We start from the raw sequence: 25,079 nt of genomic DNA on the forward strand, positions 1-25,079 counted from the left end.
TTTGTGCCAAATTTCACTTTATATCTTTATTTATGGCTTAGTTATGACACTTTATAGGTTTTCGGTTTCCGCCATTTTGTGGGCGTGGCAGTGGGCCGATTTTGCCCAATTTCGAACTTAACCTTCTTATGGGAAATACGTGTACCAAGTTTCATCATGATATCTCAATTTTTACTCAAGTTACAGCTTGCACGGACGGACGGACAGACGGACGAACAGACTGACGGACAGACGGACGGACGGACAGACAGACATCCGGATTTCGACTCTACTCGTCGCCCTGATCACTTTGGTATGTATAACCCTATATCTGAGTCTTTTAGTTTTAGGACTTACAAACAACCGTTATGTGAACAAAACTATAATACTCTCGTTAGCAACATTGTTGCGAGAGTATAAAAATACCTTGTAGGAAGACAATATTTTGACCGATTTCGGCGAACGAAATAAATTTTATTAACATTTTTGGATTAATTTAGAAGACATAAAATTTTTTTTGAATGCTTCATGCTCTAAATATAATAAATTATATTATTATAATTGAAACGAGCTCAGACAGTTTGTTGGATATGTAAGTTAAGCCTCTGGAACAGCGACGATGAGACACTTTTCAAACTATTAAAACCGTCTATGCTTTTCGAACTGAAATATGAGAAATATCGTAATAACAACTGCTGAAATATGGGTGTTAGTTAGGTGGGTATAGTGGTTTTCTGACGACACACCCAAGGCTTTAGGAGGCTCATTATGATACATTCTATTGCCCAAATATAGATAATACCGAAATTGTCGAATAAAATTCACCAGCAAATCAACAAAATTCCTTTGAATATACTCTAAATAATTGGCAAACTCTGCCACTACCGAAACTTTTCTAACCTCAATTATTGTAAATAACCGTTGAAACCAATCAAACTTCAGGAAGGCGCACGAAACGTACTACAAAAACCAATAACACTAACCTTTTTTCTGTGTTAGTTATCGACTTCATCGTTTTTTATTTGGGAGATTGTTACTAAAGTTTTTTAAAAATTAAGCGCGTTATACCGAAAAGAGGGTTTGAGTGGCGGTACCATGTTTTGCAGTCTGTTATTTGCGTCAGAAGGGAATTGAAACGGCATTTTGGCGGCACTCCCCTGAGTAGATACCTTTATCAGGTTGGTAAACATGTTTGCCGAATTTGGAAGTATTGCAAGAACACCGGCAAATCCAAGAGATCCAACTCGTAACTTATCGGCGCAACTTGGTTAGCAGATGGTCATTACAACGGATAATTCATGATGACTTTAACCTGTTTCCGTACAAAGTTCAAATGATAAGCCGGTTGAACGATCGTCTGGAATTTTGCCAAAAAGTGATTGGCCGAAGAATGGCCGAAGAAGACAACAACTTGGTAAATTGAATGTATGTGTCTGATTAGGCTCATTTTGACCTAAACGGAAATGTAGGGATGCAAATTTAGCATATGAAGCAAAATTAGCATATATGGAGTGAATAAAATACCGAAATAATCCACCAGACGAAACTTCCCCCAGAACCAGTCACTGTGTGGTGCGCAGTTCCATACATACATTACTTCTAGAAGAAAACGTTGTAACGGCTACTGTCCATGAGCACCGTCCTTTGAAGATGCTTAATGAGTTTGTTTTATCGACAAATTCAAACAACAAACACACATTTATATCGGTATTCTGCTTGAGACGATTGTCTCATGTCTCTAATTGTCACAATAGTAATTTAGTGACTCTGTTAGTCAGGAGCCTAATTTTGGTATTCTGGCAGATACAGTATAGTAGTATATAGTAGTATACTGTATCTGCCCGAATACCAAAATGAGACAGAGTTATTAAATTAAGATGGTGACAATTAGAGACATGAGACAATCTTTTCAAGCAGAATACCGAGATTAATTAGTTTTATTCTTTACGCCTCATTTTCTTCATTTGATTTCTTGAACCACCAGCTGTTCTGCATCGGCTGACTGCTCTCGTTAAGAAAATATTGAACAGATTTGTTTTGTATTGTTGGACAAAAGTGTGAGCATAAATATATCTTAAACACTCACATACATGTATATCACATATTCTAAGTTTACATATATTGCAACCAGCGTTATATTCACGTAGGCATACGAGTACAAAATATATAAATAGGAGCACCAGATGAGCATACTTATACCACTTAGCTGCATTAATTTAGTTTTTCTTATTGGTTTTTTCCTCATTTTAACCTTATTCCTATCGTTTCTTCTCCATTTTATCGCCACTTAGTCTTACTGTCTGCTGTGCGTGTTTGATTAATTTATAATTTATAATTATAAATAACAATTAAGTAAGGAAACGCAAAGTTTGGTTGAAACCAGAAAATTTACACCCTCGCACTTTGTAAAGAACAAAGCCTTCGACTTTCTGGTGTTTGCAAAACATTATTTTAGGAAATATTGTGAAAGAATTCATCATTCAATGTTCGTTGAAATCGTCAACGAATTGCAATCATATTTTGTACTTAATTATGTTACTAGATACATAGTTAATACTAGTACAACCATTTATGTGATTTCTATTAGTTAGACTATAACAATTACTTAATGAGATATAGCATTTTTGTGAAGCAACTTGTGTTCGTTTACAAAAAAATGGATCATAAAGCATTTCGTGTGTTAATAAGGCATTGCTTTTTCGGGGGAATTACTATGGAATTTAGGCTCTGCACCAGGAAAATCAACCATTGAAAAGAGGTTTGCTAAGTTGGAAGGAGGCAAAATGAGCACCGAGGACAACGACGCCCTAAAGTGTCGAAAGCTATGTGTAAAGTGGCTGCCTTGCAAGTTCATAATACAACAAAAACAACAAATTGCTGATTCTGAGAAGTGTTTGAGTGCTCTTTAATCGTAATAAAGCCGAAGCCCCGATAATAAACGCGTTCCGTCGCTGGTAAATTCAAAGTGCTATAGGGAGAACCACGGCCACGGCTCTATTCATAGGCACGCTCCCGCCACCCCGGCCGCCCTGTACCACCGGAAACGCTACGTCTCGCAATTTTTTAAGCTGTAATATTTTCAAAAATGTTCATTTAAATCATATGTAATAAGGGGTCATATAAATCTACATTAAATCAATAGTGTATTTGGCCATGAAAGGAAAGCGTTATGTAGACGTAGAGTCCATTCAAAAGGCTTGCACCGGCATACTGGCGGCCACACCGGCCAACGAGCTAAAACACTCGTTCGACATGCTTTTGGACCGTACAAAAGCTGTATGGAAGCAGAAGGAGACTATTTTGAATAAAATAAATTGATTTTGCCGAAATAACCATTTGTTCTCTTTTTTTAAGTCTGTTTACTTTGCAACACACCCTGTATTATCCATTTAGTTAATTTTGATATGATATTTTACCGATATATACAGTATAATCCGCCAGTTGGGAACTCTTCTATTAATTATGTAGTAGTAAGAGAGCGATTTTACCTATTTTCACAAGTTGATATTGTTATTAATAACATTTCAATAGCATATCTAACTGACTCGCTTGTTTTCTGAAATCATCGGTATTCCATAAGTACTCGCTTAGACGTTTTGTAAAGTTGTGGCCCCATATTATTGCCGAAAGTCTTTATTTTGATCCCATTTTCTCATTTACGCAAGCAATAGCAAACTCAGGGTAATATTACGAACCAATTTTGGCTGCAATTTGTCGAGTAATTTCTAGAATATAGAGTTTTATCTTAAGCTAGAACAACTTGTGCAAAACTGCTAGTTCCGCCAATATATTTTTCAAGGTTTGTGAGGTATGTTCATTAAACTCATAAGGAGATTTTTTAAAAAGTTTTTATATTCGTAGAAAAGATCCAATTTTACTCTGATGGTGGAGCTGGCTCGAGTCAGACTTATCTGCGTGCAGCGAAAATACAAAAATCCATCGTCAGGTCTTACATAACAACAAATCCGAACACGGACATTTCGACGATACACGAGGAGATGGACCAAAATTTTAAAATTCCTACGAGTTCAGGTAATTAAAAGATTTTGGACTTTGGTTGTTTGTAACACCTTAACTTAATCAAGTTAGATATAGAGTTATATGTATACATCGTAAAGATTAGGATGGCATTGCGAATTGGGTTGTCTGCGGTTTAATGTCTTTTTAATTGGGCGTGATCCCGATCTTAAAACGTTTCATTTTTATATTAGACGGTTATAATTTGGAATTACATATATATACTATCTGAAATTTAAGCATTAAAGATTTTGAAGGTAGAAACAAGTTTTACCCAAATATGCTTTAAGGCTGTAATTCATTGTTTATTACAACTAAACTTGAGTTATCCGACCACCACTCACTTAATTTAGCGTACATCAATAAAAGGTCTCGTTAATCACTTGATAAAGAAGGTCGAAGCCTTTAACTGTCAAAACAACATCAACAACAAAAAGTGCGGATATTGCGTCTGTATGATATGTACCACCTTATAATAGAAGCATACATCTAAATTCATATATTCAAGACCATCAACAAAAGTTGGCCATATCCCTTGCCACAAATTGTTTGCCGCATTTGCAGAGATTTGCTTTATTGTTTGAGAAAAACGTTGCGGGCGAAAGAGGCACGTACTAGATTGCTCGCAGCAAGCCAAAGTATGGGCTTGACAGATTGACAGTTTGCTTCCGAAATATTGACTGGGGCAATTTTCAAATATGTTGCTGCGTATGTGCTTATACATATGTATTTATTTTGCGAAAATTTCAAGGCTAATGGTTCGTCTAAAAATGAAGGGAAAACTTGCAAACTCATGCTAAATAAACGAATAAAAAATGCAAGCATAATTGATGAAAGTACATTACAGTACAGAAATGCATAAAGTCATACATTAGTAACTAAATATACCTACTAATGATCGCTCTATCTCATAATATTATGCCGTTACCTGTTCAATAAATAGTTAGATTAAGTCGCGCCATAATCTTATGAAGCTTCATTTTTTTCACAAATCTAAATCACTAAAAATACACTGATCTCTTAAAAAAAAAATAAGCTGAACTCATTCCTGAGATTTGTCAAATTAAAAGTTTCCAAAAATAGCTGTCTTGTTGCTCGCCCTTAGGTAAGCTTATTGTGAATTCTGTGAACCACAAAGAAGAAGTAGTTTTTTAAAAACTTTTTCCTTATAATATTAGTAAAATAATGATATTATTAAAAACGTAATAACCGTTATATATTTTTTCCATATGTGGAGAAGTTGAGAATGAAGCAAAAGCAAAAGCGTAGAAAGAAAACTGGAAATTTTGCAGCTGACATAGTATAGAAATGGTATAAGGGTTTGTATGTTGTATTTCTGTCCAACTACTTACCAGGTTTAATTTCTTTCGCTATTACATTTACTATAAATATGTGAGTATTAGAGCTGTGTCAACCCAATTTCATTGAAATATGTATGTACTCAATATTGCTATATTTCCAAATAAAGCACCGTGTGAAAAACAGAGCATTCCAAATTTATGCCAGACACTATGCGACTATCTTTAGGTCCTGTTGATGGTCATCTCAAATGCAATTTTCACTGGAAACTGAATACGTTTAAGCTGAAATGGCAAATCGTTGGAGCTTAAAGGAATTCGTAGAATTATGCATCCTCCTCCCTTGTATTCGATAGTCGAGTGAAAATCAGTCGGGTTCCTTTACGCAGTTTCGGCACATGAAGATTGCTAAACATAATAATGACAGATCAAACTTTGAGACGGAATGATGTGGTGGCAAACCAAGCCTCTCCAAAGAGTTAAGAAATTTCACTGGACTTCGTCTTCATTGTCAAGATGATCGAAATTTTCCCATTTCCAATTCTTACCGAATACGATGTAAAATGTCTTCGGCAATATAATTTTTGTTCGTATCACATATGTAATTGACGCAGATTTGAAGGCTGATATGTCGAAATTGTCATCGCGAAAAGTGTGCGAACTTCAGTGGGATACGAAATAGCTATCGCATCATCCATCGTTTGATTTCAGTGGTTATCATGTTTCAGCAATTGAAATAATATCAAGGCATTTCCGAATAGAGCAATGTTCCCGCAATCGGATCACTGACGCAAGTTGGCAATGTCAGTTTTGTTGCTGGCGGTATTTCCGCTGGCTGTACTGTATTCTCTGGGTTAAAATACACTCTTTAACTATTCTCCAAATGAGCTGCGACATGCACAACAGTCGGAAAATGTCTTACAAAACGTTTCAGTGCAGTTCATGTATCGATCGATTTGATACTAACCTCATCTCGTTCAAGGCCAATAACCGCCATATTGCTTCCTTTGGTGACGTACTTGCAAACGTATTTGATCGATTTCGGCAAACTGCAATACTCAACATTGATATGAGTTTTGAATGTAATTTAGACAACAGTGGCGAATATGGTATGATCGATGTGCTATCAGCTTCGATATTTACTCCTCTAAGTTGAATGCTTTATGTTCTGCCATTGTCGTCTGGTGAGCGACACCGATACAATGGATATCCATCTTTTCCTGTTTGCATTTCGGAAAGAAAAACACGTAGATAGTGTTTAGTGCATTTATTGTCAGACATACAAACCAAAATGGGATTGTAGTGTACGCAAGGTCCATGAACCATATTGGTTTTCACCACTTCGTTTAATACTAGATCTATCTCTGGATTTGATCTGGTGTAACCACCATCCACCATTCAAATAAGAATGTGTGCGTGCGCCAAACCTCTTTTTTGCCCCTGAACAGAGTACATCCAGCATCTAACAGCACCATACAAATATATATATGTTGCTTCAAGATAAAGTTCATCAAACATCGTAGCTGTTGTTGCCGTTCTATAACATCGTGACGATCTCAGATTGTATTCCATAATCTATGGCCATTTTGCATTGCAAGTGAATGTAATAAACAAATCCGTCCGTCCATAATTCCGCACGTATAGGTATACGAAGTATGCCAATTAAGTAATGAGACTGATTTCATAAAAGCCGTACATTTGAAAATTATTCTACCACTCTGCCATTCCCTTCAAAGTCGTCCCCTTGGGCAGCTATGCAGCGATTCCAGCGCGTTTTCCATGCTTCGTAACATTTCTGGAACGCTTCGACTGGGATGTCCGCGAGTACCTTCGTCACGGCCGCCTGGATGTCTGTAATCGACTCAAAATGGGTTCCATTGACCACCGCTTTTGTTTTAAGAAACAAAAAAAAGTCACAGGGTGACATGTCGGGCAAATAAGGCAGCTTTTGCAACACGGCGATCCCTTTAGATGCCTACTGGGACACGCTGAGTGCGGTGTGGCACGGCGCGTTGTCGTGATGAAGGATCTGTTGACTCGTTTTCGCAATCTTTCGGGTACTTGGCAATAGTAGACTTGATTCACAGTTTTCCCCGGTGGAACGAATTCTTTGTGGGCAATTCAACGGCTATCAAAGAAGGCAATAATCATAGTTTTCACCTTCGACTGGTCTCCCACTCCGCGCCTCGTCTTCCACGCTTTCACGACCCTCCTTAAACTCTTTGTGCCATCGAAACACCTGGGTACGACTAAGAGCACTAGCACCATACACTATTACAATTTTAGCGTACGTTTCCGAAGCTGTTTCGCGCAATCTGGCGCAAAATTTTATCGCGACGCGTTGCTCTTTATTTCGTTTTTCCAATTTCGTGACGAGCACTGCAAACACACGTCTACTCAACTTGACGCAGCAGGTGAACTAAACAAGCTAGAGCGATGGTGCATATTTCAATGCCGAAAATAGAGAAAGGGCCGAAATTTCAAGGTCACAGGTTTACCACAAGCGCGCTAATAAAATCAGTCTCATTACTTAATTGTCAAACCTCGTATCATCGCGTCCTGCGATTACTCGTCCCAGTGCTTTGGGCTGACAATGTATGTTGATGGCAAAAAGAACTCCGACCGATATTAGCGCGACCGCTTCGTGGCATCGTAACTAATTTCAATCTGTTATTGATCACTTCGTATCAAACACACCTAAGGTGTTCACTGAATAATTTTAAAAAATTTTCCTTTTGAATAGCCGAAATAAAAAAAGCAAACAGAAATTGAACGATTCAAATAATTTAGAAATAAATCAATTGGAAAACAAAACAAAAAAAAATGAAAGACCAAATTTTGTATGGAAAAGTCACCTTTTGGAAATTTACGCCCGTAAGTCCCTTACAAATTAAGTTTTTTTTTTGCAAACCAGCCTCATTGGACTTCCTTCAAAGTGGTTCAGGCCAGTTTTCATTTCATGCAACGATTTAGAGAGCTATAACGAACAGACAAAAAACCCAACTTATTTTTTATATAAGATATACATATGTATATATACATATATATGTATTATATGAATATATAACGCTATGTGGGTTCATTCTTTTAATATTAATATTCAAAGCTACAAAGCTACAACGCACATGTGCTCGAAGCCGATTTTAAATATTTGCGATTAAATGAAACGACCGTCAAATAATCTCTTTTCTGCCTCCCGGTTCAATTTATTTTTTATTTATATATGTATGACCTCAAATATATCCTACGCTTATGTTTTCACTTGTTGGCAATGAAAAATGATTTATTCCCAAACAGATGACAAGCAAATAAGTTTATCCGCATTAAGCGTTTATGCAAAATTGCGTATACGCAGTGTCGTCCCAACTGTAGGGTGCTAATTCTATTAACAACTGCAGATATATGAATGTATTTAAAGCAGTATTTCTGAATATTGTCTTTTTATGTATGACTTGTCAATGCTGTTGCTTAATGTCAGACTCAACGACGCAAAATTGATAATTCTACAATTCCATTGGCATTCTACATTAACTTGTTATAAAAATTAAATGATAACCATGGGTACATTGGTGGCGAATCGAAAAAAACGTGAAATTATCAGCTCACTGAAGTGTTCTCTCAATAAATCCATTGATTGATGCGATGTGTAGGAAGTGGCGCCGTTTTGATGAAACCAAATATCGCCGAGATAACAAGCTTCACTTTCAAGCATCAAATAAATGGTTATCATGGCACAATGACGGTTGCGATTGACGGTTACGTTCTCACGGGCATCATTTTTGAAGAAATATGGAGTGATGATTTCGTCAGCCTACAAACCACACCCACACGTTATTTTTTCCGGACAAAATAGTTTCTTTTATCACTTCGTGTTACTGTTCGTCCCAAGTGCGGCAATTTTGCTTGTTTACATAGCCATTGAGCTAGAAATGAGCGTCATCACTGAACAAAATTTGGCTCGAAAACGCCGCATCTTCTTGGAACATTTCAAAAGCCCATAGAGCGAAGCGATGTCGCTTGGAAAGGTCAAGCGGCTTCAGTTCTTGCACAAGCAATTTAATAAAGTTGAACGATTTGTAAACGTTGGTCAGGCATAAGTCTTTCCATGGTGAAAAGCCAAAAAATACCGAATAAAAAGAACATGACAGCTTGGCAGGACTCACGCGAGAATTTCCACAAAAGGCTATTGAAAAAAGTTTATAAAACGGTAAAAATCTTCATAGAAATACTAACAGAATTATGACACTTTGATATTACATGTACCATAAATGGTAGTGGCTACATATCCATAATCTTTCTAGATGTCTTTGTGCACAAAAATAATGGAAGTATATTTATGTTATGTCTTCTTAGAACCCTTAGAGTGAGTACCTATTAAACTATACCAGGTTGTAGAACTATCAACATTTTTATAACTTTGTGGTTACTCCACATGATTTTCACTTTCATAGGGTTTTCCTGTTTCCTGCTGTTTTGTTTAGTTAGATCATACTTGGTCAACCAAAAGCAAGCGTTGGCGTACATTCTTATATTTGAAAATATTAGGTTGTCAAAAAAGTCTTGCGGTATTTTCGCTAGTTGGCGCTGAAAACGCGTAGTTCTAGTTTTGTTTGTCGCATCGGGTCATGCTATACCTTTTTGGAAAGCTCATTTCAGGCGCTAACACGTGTTTGATTGATTGTCGTTTCTTTTAAGTCGTTTCTTAGTTATAGCGTCGCAAACATGGGTCAAAATAAAGAGAAAATACGGTATGTTTTACAGTACTACTACGATAAAGGCAAAAATGCGTCTCAAGCCGCCAATAAAATTTTTGCGGTTTATGGACCCGATACAGTTTCCATTTCTACCGCACAACGAAGGTGTAGAGGTGGTCGAAGATGCGCCACGCTCCGGAAGGCCTGTCGTCGAAAATTGCGATAAAATCGCTAAATTGGTCGAAAGAGACCGGCATACATAGTAGCAGCCGTAGCATCGGTCAAGAGCTGGGCATGAGTGATCAAAAATTCATTTCAATTTCAATAAAAAAAAAAGATTCAATAAAAATACCGCATGACTTTTTTGACAACCCATTATAGTGGGTTGTGCTCGTAAGCAAAATAAAATAAAATATATACTTACATACACTAAATGTAGTCAGTGGCAAATATTTATATACAAAAAATATTTGTGCGTTTTTTGCGGCACTTGTTGTGATTAATTTGAAATGTGCTCTGCAGCGGAGTTATCAGTTCACATGCAGACAATTTCGTGGTGGTCGAACATCAAAACCAACATGTGAATGACCTTTATACATGTGTAAGTAAGTCTACATACAAATGTGAATATGTTTGTAGTCACGAAGTAAATTAGTTTTGCTGATGATAATTGACAATTAAGACGAAATACACATTTGGGTCTCAGGATTTTGTTTCCGTGTTCTAACACTTTGGCAATAAGAAGCTTCAATTTAGCTAGACATCATCATAACTCTGTTTCTTGTCTGTCATTTCAATAAAGTGGGCGTATGTATAAGAACTTTTCAAGCAAGCTCCCAGAGTTATTGCTCGCCCACCACCGCTTTCGTTGGGCATTGTCGTTGGTGGCCCGATTTTCATTATGAGTAATCAATTTTTTAGATATGAATTTGTCGCTATTCAGCAGCGATTTGCAGATGGAAATTCGACCCACGAAGATTCAAAAAGATTACCAACATTAATAAAAAAAAAAAATACCATTTGACCTCTTTTTTTGTTGGCCATCTAAATATCCGTCAAAAACTTCCTGTTATTTATTTTTGAATCGCTGCCACTTTTCTTCATTGATGCACTAAAATGCCACAGAATATGAATCGCATTAAATAAGCCAATAATCTTCTTAACGTTTTACAACTATGTTGTTATTGTAACTAGTAAATTTGAAATATGCGAGATTTAAAAATAAATAATGCCGCAAGCACCTTAAAGGCTGCCGTCATATATATTTTTATAGAAGCAATATCGATAACAAGCTCATATTTGAGAACTTCTTTTTACCACTTTTATATGCTTTATTCATTGAATTTTTTTTAGTGGAAGCGCCGAGCGAACCGATATATTACAACTGCTTACGCATGTAACATCTCGTCTCCTTTGCAAATGTGTTTTCTTCTCTAGTGGGACCAGCAACGTACTATGGAGAGTATAAATTATAGCAGGAGCTACATCACGATTTGTAACGAATGAATGCAAAAATTACACGAATTTGGATGGGATGGGAAAATTGTTGTTGTAAATGTACGAATATGCACGTAAAGCTACTTTTGTGCCGCATTAAAAAACCGGAGGCTCGTTTACGGTAAAAATGTAAAAATGGCAGTAGATCGAGGAAAGAAGATGAAGAGTGTTTTTTGAAGTCACGCTCAAAGTTAGCAGAATAATCAATACCGTTGAGTTAGATTTATACCACGTGCATACTCCGTTGCCAATTTAAGACTAGAATATTTTGAGAAAATAAAAGGCGTTTCACTAGTTAAAGCATCACTGTCTTCATATTCATATGTGTAAGTGTGCATAAATAGTAAAATATTTTACTAAAAACAAATTTCACGGCTTCGAAAGGTGCTCATATATATATACAAATTAGTTAGGAAAGCATTGTAAAATAAATAAGATTTGAAAAAGATGTTTCTTTAAAGGTATAGATGTGTTATTTTAAACAATATGCAGAAAAATCGGGGAAAGCGTCATTATTTTGACTTCATAAGCATAATAAATCCGTTGGTCTAAATTTGTACCTTCAATAATGCGCCAAATATTAATTTATAGTAGCAATTGACCTGAGTTAGTCTTGAAAAGTCAAATAACATGCTCGGGGTGATGATTTGAAATGCCGTTTGGCATGCTGCATCGTCCTCCCAGAACCATTTAGCGTTTGAGCGAACGAAATTGTTGTGACAAACCAAAAACTCTTTCACTAGTGTTATGCTCACCTCTGAAGTTGGTATTGATTACACGTTCGCTTTTAAAAAGCTCGGACCAGTAATACCCTTGGCATGCAAACCACTTCATATGGTAACTTCTTAGAGATTTAAGACAGATTGTCCACTATTTAGGACTCCTCTCACTTCAAATACTGCAAACTTGCTTATTCATGTCACAGATAAGCCAGAAAATTGCATCATCAATGATGCATGTGAAGTTTCTTAAACTTCTTCTACGTAAGACACGACCTATGGAAATAAATTTTCACCGCATGTCCATGATTTCCACCAGTGTATGTGATGAAATGGTAATATTCCAACGGATACTCAACTTGAATATCAAGACTATACTTGGTTTGACAGCAATACCTTTAGAAACTTATGTACCACTAAATAAATACCCTTTATATACTAAAAAGTTAATTCAATTCATTTCCGAAAACTTTATATTAAGAATCAAGATCAGCTAAGTTAAGAGGCAACATTTTTTGAATTTAAAAATTATACTGGAACTTTAATTCATCGTCAAAGAAAAACAATAAAAGTAAATCCTAAGCCTTTATGGTATATTATCGTAAATAGATTTGGAACTGAATTCTTCACTTTGATTTTGTCTGTACAGAAAGCACGTAAAAAAACTTTTAAATTATAATTTTTAAGCATTAAGCAATATAAATTAAAGGATTAAAAAAACATTAAACGCATAAGGAATCAGGAGTTTTACCCGTTGCAAATCGCAATTCCACAACTTTCTTTTAAATGAATTAGCGAATCTTTCTCCTTGCTACAACAGCAATAACAACAACAGGATAATCGCTGAAACTCAGGCAACTTTGATGCAAAAAAGAAATCGTACTACACAATTTATATCTAAAAGTTGTCAGACTGTTATAACTAGTAACAGACTCGATAGCAACTACGTTAATACAAAAAACCAAATTTTTCTATTTTTGCATAAAATGGTACCAAAATTAATTTTGTCCGCTAAGAATTTTGTTTTTTTTCAAACTTTAGTAAATGAACCGATTAAAAAAATTAAATAACAAAATAATTATGCCTAAACTAATAATAAGAGTTGCTAAGTGAAATGAATAAAATCGATTTAATTACTAACCATTACACACTTCAGAAGCAATCAGATGTAAACAAGTGTTATAAAATTATGATTGTCTTATTAAAAGTTTTTTCCGATGATATTGCGTGGATTATGGGAATTGTTCATTACTGCTAAGTGAAAGAGTAAGTTTGAATTGTTTTTACTGCATATAGCACGATAATATTTACTTATATTTGTATATATTTCGTGTGGTTAGAATAAAAATATTTTAAAAATTTATTAATTTTGAAATATGTTTTTTCTTCATTTTTTTTAATGCACACAAACTAGAAGCAGCAAATGGCGAAGCTGAAAAGTGAAGCGTATTTTATTTTGTATAATATTAACTCAATTACACAATAAGTGAGGTAATTTTTTTTTGCAAAGGCGGTCGCCATTTTGCCAATTTAATTAATTAAACCGCTTAATTTATATGTCCAACAAAATCGGCGACAACAAAAAAATGTTAATAAAAGCATTACTAAATTAGATTAAAACACCTAACACGGTTGTGTGTGTGTTTTGTATTTTTTTGGTCAATTTCATTACACCTACGTCCATGGCGTATGAGTAACCTCTGCGCTGCCATTTCGCAACCAATAGGTTATAGGTAAGTCCTCCGGTCGCACAAAGCACAAGCACGTGCTTGGTCCGAAAATAGCAGATTAACAAAACCACTTTATACATGGTATTGTTTACTTTATGGATTTATTCAACATGGGCGTTCAATGTTCAAAGGCGGCTGTCTGTGTTGTTCTGCTAGCATACTAAAAACATATATGTATATGCATACATATGTACGAGTACATGTGTGCACTCAAAATTTCTCGAGAGCGTAATTTGAAATCAGAAAGCTTTCAGCATTAAGCACACATGTGATTCTTTGTTATTAGTTGCAATACGGCCGTACTAGTTAGTAATTAGAAGAGGTGTTTGAAGCACAAGAATAAATTTCTATTTTCACAACCCATTTGTCATACAAATAAAGGTTATATTGTTTAAATGAAAATTAAAATTTAAGCTTATATTATTTTGGCTATAAAAATTATAATAACGTCATAAATAAAATGAGGTTTTTTTAAGTGTTTTTGTTTCAAAAATAACGATCCAAATCTTACGTCTTACAAGGATCTGGTATTCTCGGAGATGAATACAGATATGCAAAAGTTTAAAGGCATCTCATTTTTAATAGCACCAATGAGGTAATACGAACAGAAGAACTAACAGAATTGCTTATTGTCCAGCAAAAGTAGAATTATTTCATGATAATAGCATGGCTATATTTCAAAACTGAGATAAGTTTGTTTATTATTTCCCTTAGCCCCAATTTAAAAATTTCAAACCAGCGTTGGAATTTATATGCTCCAATTTGTTAATTATCTCAATAAAGATAACGTGTTTTTAAATAAAAGCGTATCTAAGAAAGGTTGTACTTAAATTGAAAATTGAAAGGTGTTAATGTTTCCTTTTTTTAAACATAAACTTCAGAGGGCATTTGCAATAAAAAATCAACTTGGAATATTGTATAGGTTGTTGTTCAACAATCACCTTCATTTTTCGCCTGAAATGTCTGGTGTAAAACGCTAGTAACTTGCGAACTACAGAAAATTTAATTTTTAAAGTTTAAACAGAAAATCTCGAACCAAACCTCTCCTTACTGCAATTTATGTCAGTTAAGTGAAAGCAAACATTGATGATAATTTTGAGCAAATAAATATTATATAATCGAATTTTTATTCGGGCATGTGTAAATTTTTGAATATATTATACGACTGCAAATATGAATCTGTTCAGAATCTACTCGAGGGACCGATTGTGACTGATTATTTGACCAAAAATCACATTTTAACCATTAACCACTCCCCGTGTTTACGGGCTTTGACACCGTGCGATTTCTCCCTTTTCGGAAAAATGCATTTGCCCATGAAAGGAAAGCGTTATGCAGACGTAGAGGCCATTCAAGAGGCTTGCACCGGCATACTGGTGGACATACCGGCCAACGAGCTAAAACCTTCGTTCGACATGCTTTTGGACCGTACAAAAGGCTGTATTGAAGCTTTAACATTTTAAAAAAATTTAAAAGAAAAAACAGAACAAATTGTTTTTTTGGCAAAATCAATTTAATTTATTCAAAATAGTAAATTTTTACTGTTAGTGACATCTATGCTAAATTTCACGTCAAAATATTCATTAGTATTTGAGATACGCGTCGTTTTGTGAGGCTCTAAAAATGAATTTTTCGATTTCTACTGTGTCTGAGTTTACTGAACAAAGTGATAATGCACCATCGCATACTGCATTGGTTATTCGTGATTATTTCGCCAAATTTTCAGCTAATAACGCGCTGCAACCACCGCATTCGCCTGATTTACCTTCGTGTAACTTCTGGCTATTCAGCAAATTCACATGACTACTCCGAGGACACCGTTTTGACTCAATTGAGGATATAAAAGCTGAATCGAAGAAGGCTCTGATATGATCACGATGGAGGATTTTCGAAGTGACTGGAAAATTTGTTGGCATAAGTGTATTGCAGCGGGAGGAGATTACTATAAAGGAGATGAAATGGACAAAATTAACCTTTCCATTTGATCACTAATTTAAAGATTTTCATGCTTCCATTTTAATGTATGATATAAAATATGTGAGTACTCTTAATTAACTTGTTTGTAAATAACATCGTATCTAATGAAAGATTTAAATTAACGTTAGATCCCTTTATTAGGACCAAAACTGAAACTTCAGTGGGCTTTCGGATTTAAAAAATCAACTTGTTAAATAAAGAACACCCTAACGTATAGTACATGTATATATATAATAATTCTTAAAACCTCAAATGCAGTTCAACAAATAATTACCTATCATTTTCGCCTGAAATGTCTGGTGTAAAATACAAGCAATTTGCGAACTACAGAAAATTTAATTTCCAAAGTTTTAACGAAAAATCCCGAGTTAAGCCTCACCTTGGTACCATTTGTGTCAGTTAAGTGAAAGCAAACATTGATGATGATTTTGAGCACCCACAAAATATTCAAAAATATATTTTAAACAGTCTATTTGGTAACATAACATTAAAAACATATATGTACATATACGTATGGCATCTCCAGTCCAAAATTTACACATGTGTGCTTCAAAATGCTTGTTATGTTACCAAATAGACTGTGTAAAATATATTCTTGGATATTTTGTTTGAAATGGATTACATTGAAAACTGGAACAAAAATAAATAGAAGAACCATTTAACTAATTTTCCATTGATAAGATCATAATAATGAATTTGTATAGATTTAAATAACAAATGTTTGGTATGAACTCATATTGTAAATGGAGATATCGTGTAATATGAATAGAAGTTTGCTTGAAAATGAACTGCAAAATCGCAAAACTCATAATAAAATTATTTATCATGAATTCAAGTTTCTTCAAAGGAGATGAACGTTTTAAATTTATAGATATACGTAACTAATATTAATCATATATTGCGTAGTCGAAAAAGTCTTTTCGTATTTCTAATCAAATTTCAAATTATTTTTTTATATTTATACTAATAAATAAATGAACAAATATGTACAATTTTGGTAGACCACTTTTCGTTCTTTATCTGCTGGATACATTATTCCATCAGTGTAAAACTTCCATCAAAGTAAAACGAAATTTCGAAATTTCCAGAGTGGAAGCGAGGGAACCATTGTTGACTGATACAGCATCGTTCCGCAAACTTCACAAATTTCATTGATGGCTTTCGTGGCATTCTTCCTTTTTTATATAAAATTTTCAAAATACAGTTACGTTTAAATGTAATTGCTTAGTTCCTTTTTCAATTACATCGACATATGCTCTTAATTGATCCTATTGAAAATTATTCAATGTCGAAATAGAGCGCAACAAGACTGTTAATGCAATGGGTCCAATTAAAACAATTTTTACCACTTATTTTATTACTTATATCGTAGCGGAGGTCAATCCAATTATGAAGAGACAGGCACAACATTACTCGAGCAAATTGATTGCCACTAGAAATAAGATTGCTCATCCGCTATGGCGTGCTATATTTCACTGGACTGTGATGCAAATGTATTAATGAATAATGAATAAAATAAGTAGTACACAAAAACAAATTAAAAATCTCTTTTATTTATAAAATTATTTTATAAAGGCTAGTTTTAAAAGCAATTTATGAATTTGAACGAGGATTGAATGTATAGATCCAATAAACCTTCGACTGTATTTCTACCACGAAAAAGCGTGCCATAAAATTTCCATCTGGATTTTGTTATATCTAGGTAAGTAGAGAATAAGATAATGTGTGAGGGAATATGTATGATACGTTTCACCAAAATTTTAAATTCAGACAACAAGGTAGAAAATTTGAAAACTGTCATAATTGAACTATCAAGACCCAGCCAGAACAAATTATTATACCGAAATTATGAAAAAGAAACCTTTTAGGAAATCAACAGCAGTAACAAGACGTTTTAAAAAATTTAGGATTCACACCGATCCTACTAAATAAAACTAACGAATCATCTAGAACAAATATATAATCATAATTATTATTATTTCTTATTATTACTTATGTTCCAAATATATTATGCAACTCTCATAAGCGACATAAGAACCTAGACAGCAATTATTAAAAAGTAGAGCATGTTGTAATTAAATTTGGTCTTAGGTAAAGGACGTCATACTGACTTGTCATTTCAATCCACTTCCTTTGTAGATCAAAATATTTGTGAACTTTCTGCACATAAGTGACACTGCCGTACATAAGTTTTGAAAGTTGTCAAAGTAGTGCCGCAATCAAAATAAGATTGAATGCTCAGCGCTAATGCAAGCTATTGAAAGAGAATATTGGTTACACAATGTCGAAATATAGGACAAGCCTTCTTATATTTACTTAAACAAAGACCGTTTTTACCGTTATATGTGAGCACATATGTATGCATGTATATGTAACTTTAATGGTACCTTCGCTATATATGTAAATTTCTGTGCGTGTATGTATGTATGTGCTGTTATTTAGGATTTCCTTAATTTGATTTATTTAACTTAAGATAAAAATAATCAAATTGCAATAAATCAGTATTTGCCGCAATCAATATTTTACTTTATTGACACTACGAGCACAACAGGACTTTGAAATATATACAAACATATGTATATACTAGGGTGAGCCTAAAACTATATTATTAGAAATCCATACAGCAAGAAGCATATACTTTTTACGTGGCATTTATAGGTCTATGGAAATCTTAATATTCGAATGCTCACCGACGCCTTTTCAAAATTAAACTACAAATCCAGTTTCGTTTTAACCCATAAATTCAATCGGTCTTTGGCCCACCCTAATATATAGATGTACTTATATATTGTATGTTCATAGAGAGTGATACAAAAGTTAAGCTGTTGTGTACATGAAATTTGTCAACCCCAAATTTTTGCTCCAGCAAATGTTTGCGTAAGATTTTGTGCTTTTGCTGATTTTGTTTTCATCTTTAAATATTTGCTCGCAACAAAAGTGTTATGTTTGACATATATCTATGTGGGAATGTAGATCGGTGGCAACTCCGCCAACGAAGGCGGGTAGGTGGGAAAGACAATGAGAACAAAAGCTAAAGTCAGTCGTTAAACTGGTGTCATCGGCGAAAGGTGTTTCTTCGGTATTTCTGATCTAATATTTTCGGTAGTTTGTGAAGATAAGTGTAATCCGAACGTTACTTAAATATAATCATTTTCAATGTCATTGTGAGCTGCAATTTTATACAAATTATAATTAAAACTGTAATCCAAACCGTTATTGGAACTGTAATTAAGACTGTAATCAAAAACCATAATTAACAAACTGTAATTTGAATTAAAGTTAAGCAATAAAGTGTAATTTTGGAACTGTGTGAAGTATTGTTTATTTCAATTGGAAGCGTGTTGTGGTAGCAAAATCCCACATCTATAGTAAATACATATATATTTAATTGTTTTCTTAACTTCCTTCCTTAATCTTGACACAAGTATCAATCAATTGAGCAACCGGAAGCCTAGCATTGGCTGGGGAGATTGTCAAGGCGTATAAACAATCTTCGGCAATTCCCTTTAGCACACATATTCTGTTTACCCAACTGACATGGGTTAAGTGATTTCAACACAACAGACCATTGATGAGTCACCTACGTGAGCTGTGGCCTTTTTAGTAACTTGCCTCATATTGATGTGACTTGTAATACAACAACTCAGCTGGAGATTAGCCCAAGGCAAAATGTTATTCATCTTATAGGTAAGTGTGCCCCATTTAACCGTTGTTATCCTTTACATTGTATTGAGTGGGGTACTTATTTAACTAACGTTATTGATAGGTAAACACTTGGCGCAGTTGACACGGATTATATTAAGAAAACAAGTAAGGAAGGGCTAAGTTCGGGTGTTACCGAACATTTTATACTCTCGCATGATAAAGTGATAATCAAGATTTCATTATCCGTCATTTACATACTTCTTTCAAATACCGTATTTGTGTAAAGTTTTATTCCGCTATCATCATTGGTTCCTAATGTACTATATATTATACAGAGAAGGCATCAGATGGAATTCAAAATAGCGTTATATTGGAAGAAGGCGTGGTTGTGAACCGATTTCACCTATATTTCGTACATGTCATCAGGGTGTTAAGAAAATATTATATACCGAATTTCATTGAAATCCGTGGAGTAGTTCCTGAGATATGGTTTTTGGTCCATAAGTGGGCGACGCCACACCCATTTTCAATTTTTAAAAAAAGCCTGGGTGCAGTTTCCTTCTGCAATTTCTTCCGTAAAATTTGGTGTTTCTGACGTTTTTTGTTAGTCGGTTAACGCACTTTTAGTGATTTTCAACATAACCTTTGTATGGGAGGTGGGCGAGGTTATTATCCGATTTCTTCCATTTTTGAACTGTATATGGAAATGCCTGAAGGAAACGACTCTATAGAATTTGGTTGACATAGCTATAGTAGTTTCCGAGATATGTACAAAAAACTTAGTAGGGGGCGGGGCCACGCCCAGTTTTCCAAACAAATTACGTCCAAATATTCCCCACCCTAATGCGATCCTTTGTGCCAAATTTCATTTTAATATCTTTATTCCTGGCTTAGTTATGACACTTTATAGGTTTTTGGTTTTCGCCATTTTGTGGGCGTGGTGGTGGGCCGAGTTTGTCCATCTTCGAACTTAACCTTCTTATGGAGCTAAGAAATACGTGTACCAAGTTTCATCATGATAATTCTATTTTTACTCAAGTTACAGCTTGCACGTATGGACGGACGGAAGTTCATCAACATAAGGACGATGTGACCAAAGATGCCTTCTATGAGCGCGTGAATCGCACCTATCAGAGCTTCCCCCGCCACGATATAAAAAGCGTGCTTGGCGAATTTAACGCCAGGGTGGGCAAACAAGCTATCTTCGGCACAACGGTAGGGAAATTCAGCCTCTATGAGGAAACATCCCCAAATGAGCTGAGGCTGTTCGACTTCGCCGGAGCCCGAAATATGGTTATTCCAGCTTGAAAAAATTCATAAAGCTATCTGGTTGTCTCCAGATCGAAAAGCCACCAACCAGATCGATCATGTTGTGATAGATGGAAGACACGTCTCCAGTATTCTGGACGTGTGTACGCTTCGAGGTCCTAACATCGATTCGGACCACTATCTTGTTGCAGCCAAGATTCGCACCCGCCTGTGTGCAGCACAAAATGCACGTCAACAAACACAAGGAAGGTTCGACGTCGAGAAGCTGCAATCACAACAGACGGCCGAACGATTTGCTACTCGGCTTGCACTCCTGCTCTCTGAGAGCACTCGTCAACAACTCGGTATAAGGGAACTGTGGGACCGCATTTCAAACTTCTTACGTACAGCTGCAACCGAAACCATTGGTTTTCGGAAAGTGCAAAAGAACAGCTGGTACGACGAGGAGTACCGTGTCGCAGCCGAGAGAAAGCAGACTGCCTACCTAGCAACGTTACGATCGAAGACAACACGTGCGGGATGGGACAGATACCGAGAGTTGAAGAGGGAAGCGAGACCCTTTTGCAGACAATAAAAGAGAGAGACCGAAATGCGCGAGCAAGAAGAGCTTGACAATTTATGTAGCCTCATAAATTGTAACAACAACAACAACAAAAGTGCATACTATTATTGCTTTAAGTGGTGTTTGGAATGATACATATATGGCGCATAGTCCCTACTGTGTAATTTTAAAACTTCATGATTTCTGTGTAAATAAAGTTGGAGCTCTTCGGTATTTGTTAAAAATATTTAAGAAATAATTTAGCCATATGCTGAAAATGTAATATTTTCGCTAAAACTCTTCCTGCTGATTTTATTTTAATGACTTTGACACAAAGCTTCTGCAAACGGTGGTCCGTTTAATATTACAGAAGTTAATAAGAGCGTATTTGGTTTTAGGGGCAAGCTTGTTAGATTATACAGCATACACATGGCGTAATTAGTTTAACAGTTAATTAGTTTTCTCTCTAATGATTATAATAGCTAGCAAAGATATAATTAGTTTACATTGCTCTTTCTATGCTCTTGCATAATTTCGGACTAAAAGACGGTTTTATTAATATAAAGGATAAATTAAGTGAGAGGTACAGACATCAGGATGAAGGGATTCGTCCTTTACACATTTTTAATACGACAGGAGGCCAATATTTTGACCGTCTTTGTCGAATGAATTAATTTTTATTAACATTAATGAATCAGTTTAGAATACGAGACATTTCTTCTCAAATGAATCGTCGTCAAATATATATTTTCTCGTAGTTCCTAGGTGGAACATAGGGCCACAATAAACAAATTATAATTAATTTTATTTAAAGCTATGAATTTAATTTCTCAACAAGAATATCCACTTCTCTGTGCTTCTGCTTCGACTTTCCGTCTCCAGGTATTGGCTGGTCTCACGCGTCTTCGGCTTCCTTGCGAATTCCATTCTATCGCTGTTCTACTAATGTCATCGTGAGGCTTTCGCAGAGTGTGGCCGCTACATTTTCATTTACGACATTGAATTTCGATATGGATCGGTAGCTGTTTGGTTACGGTCCAGTGGTTAGTATTGCTTATAACGTTAGGCCAGAATATCCGCATAATTTTTCGAAGACATGGGTTAAGAAAGGATTGCAGTGATTGTAAAACATTCGCTGCAATATTCCACGTCTAGCAGCCATATAATACAACGGATTTCACGCTTGAATCGAATATTTTTAGCATCGTTCGTATGGATATACATATGTGTTGATCTCCAGACTTTATAAAATATTCCGAAGGCAGCGCGACCTTTGGATACACGATTTCGTATATCGGTTGCTGATCCACCGTTTTTAGTTATGATGCTACCTAAATAGCAAAACTCTTCGATTTTTTCGAGACATGTTCCAGCGATCCTTCTTCTTTCAGCTCGTCTGGCATCTTTTCTGAGACCCAAATATCCTTGACATAAGGAGGAAACAGTGTCCGCGCAGTCGTCTGAGGATCAGGTTTTAGGAGTTCTGAGTCGATGTTATCCGGTCCAGGAGTTTTGTTGCTCTTTAATGTTCTGATAGCAGTCATTATCTCCGTCTCATCTGGGTACGAGGTGTGAATGTCACGTCTTGGTGTGTGACGTTGGCAACCGCTTGGCTGAATAGCCTCCGACGAAGTTGGTGATAGCAATTTTTCATAATAACGCTCCCAGATGGTAGTCTGATTATCTTTGGCCGTTGTCAATTTGCCATCTTCATCTTTTAGTGGTTTGGTGTTTTTGAGTGTTGCGTTTGTCAGTTGCCGTATCGTTTGATACAAGTCACGAGCCTCCTGCGCTTTTCAAGCTAAACTGTCACCCCAGAATCGTTTATCCGTTCTAGCGCTTTTCTTTATCAGCAATGTGGGAACAAAGCGCTATCAAAACTTCAAATGCGATTTCAGTAAGCTCAGGTAGGAATATCTGAAATATCTCCGCAACTTTCATTATTTCACTTACAAACCAACATTCTCACACCTCACGCGCATAGCATTGATTTGCCACAAAATGGTGCACCGAAATGGTATAAAGACTATCTGTGCGGTGTGAAAGGCAGCTATGCGCAAATCCAACAAGCGAACAGTGGTGAACCAATTGTTGCATGTATATCGCGTTGAGCGTTAACATACCGCCAGCTTCGGGTTTGAGCAGCTCCAGTACATTGGTTAGCGCCGCTGTGTTGGCCACGGCATATGTATGTGCACCAATTGCCCTTGGACCGCAAACAGTTGGTCGCCATATCAGCACGTTGTGAACGCAACATTGGCACAAAGGGTGGCAGCATCGATCAGGCCATCGCCTACCTGGCCAAAACTGGTTGCGCACAATTCATCGAATTCCATCCGGAGCTGAATGCCACACACATACAGTTGCCGGCTGGTGTGTGCTTCATGGCCAACAGTCTAGCGGCAAAGAACAAAGCAGCCTCGTCGGATTTCAATGAACGCGTAGTGGAATGCCGCTTGGCTGCGCGCATTATTGCCAAGCATATGAAGTTCAGCAATTGGCGTGGCATGTTGCGCTTTGTGCAGTTGCAAGAGGCGCTGCATTGCACGCTTGGCGAACTGGAAGAGCTAGTGTTGAAATGGCTGCCAAAGGATATTTACACATGCGCAGAGTTGTGTGCGCGCGAGTTGGAGGTCGACGCTGAGGAATTCGAGAGGGAATTTCTCACCGTCAATACGCGGCACATGACAGAAATTAAACTGAAGCAACGCGCTCTACACGTTACACAAGGTACGTGGAATTTTGGGGGACATGGCGGCAAACAATGGTTGCGTTGCAAGTAAGTGCTAATCTCTGCTTCTTCTTAATCGTATTACAGAGTCGCTGCGTGTGGAAAAATTTCGCGAAATATGCGAGCGCCACCATAACGAACCGCAATACATCTGCAATGGTGTAAGCGGAAAGTCAAACAGTAACGGTGTCAATGATGCCGCAAAGGCATTTACGCTGCCGTCACAATTGATGCGTCAATCACACCAAAGTTTTAAGGAGCTCTATTTGTACACCGATCTGGATCGTTTTATTGGCTTATCTGATGCGGTTGATGTTGGCGCTAAACTCACCGGTGCAGGGTAAGATATTATTACTTACGTGTCATTACTACTAATAGATCACTAACTCACAACACACCCATACATACACACATACATATTTACATAATTCACTTATCACTTTCTCCTTCTTTTTACCTCAACTTTCAGTTGGGGTGGCTGCGTAGTCGCCTGCTGTGACTCTCTGCAATACATAAAAATGCTTAAAGCGAATTACTTTAAGCTGCTGCCACAAAATTTGCTCGAGCGGGATAGCGTCAATGACTTCGATGATGTTGTGTTCGCAACATTTCCGGGAAATGGCGCGGAAATCTTTCAACTCAGCTTTGTGTCTTGTTTATTGACAAACGCGTCGTTTTCTGTTGCAAACAATTGCCAAAATATTACCAGTTGAAATATATAAACATTTTTTACATAATCCTCCATCTAATACAGGGTGATCAATCAAATATATAATGAACTGCAAACAAATCTTTAATTCTCTTTTACAAGAAATAGCTAAATGCATTTTTATACGAAATCATGTAAAAACAGTATTGAACTCAATTAAATAAACGGAAAATATAAAATTGAAAAATTTAACAAATACACGTACATACTTGTATATCTAGATATTCAAGCTTAAGATTCTAAAGAGGAAAGTAAGTATTCCATAACTCTTTA

At 36.1% G+C, this 25,079-nt stretch overlaps 1 pseudogene; it reads left to right on the top strand.

The window, feature by feature from the left end:
• Positions 1–1,167: 1,167 nt before the first annotated feature.
• On the top strand, positions 1,168–24,810 carry LOC120777111 (annotated as a pseudogene).
• Positions 24,811–25,079: the final 269 nt, after the last annotated feature.

Source organism: Bactrocera tryoni, chromosome 5, assembly GCF_016617805.1.
Source record: "Bactrocera tryoni isolate S06 chromosome 5, CSIRO_BtryS06_freeze2, whole genome shotgun sequence".
Lineage (NCBI taxonomy): Eukaryota > Metazoa > Arthropoda > Insecta > Diptera > Tephritidae > Bactrocera > Bactrocera tryoni.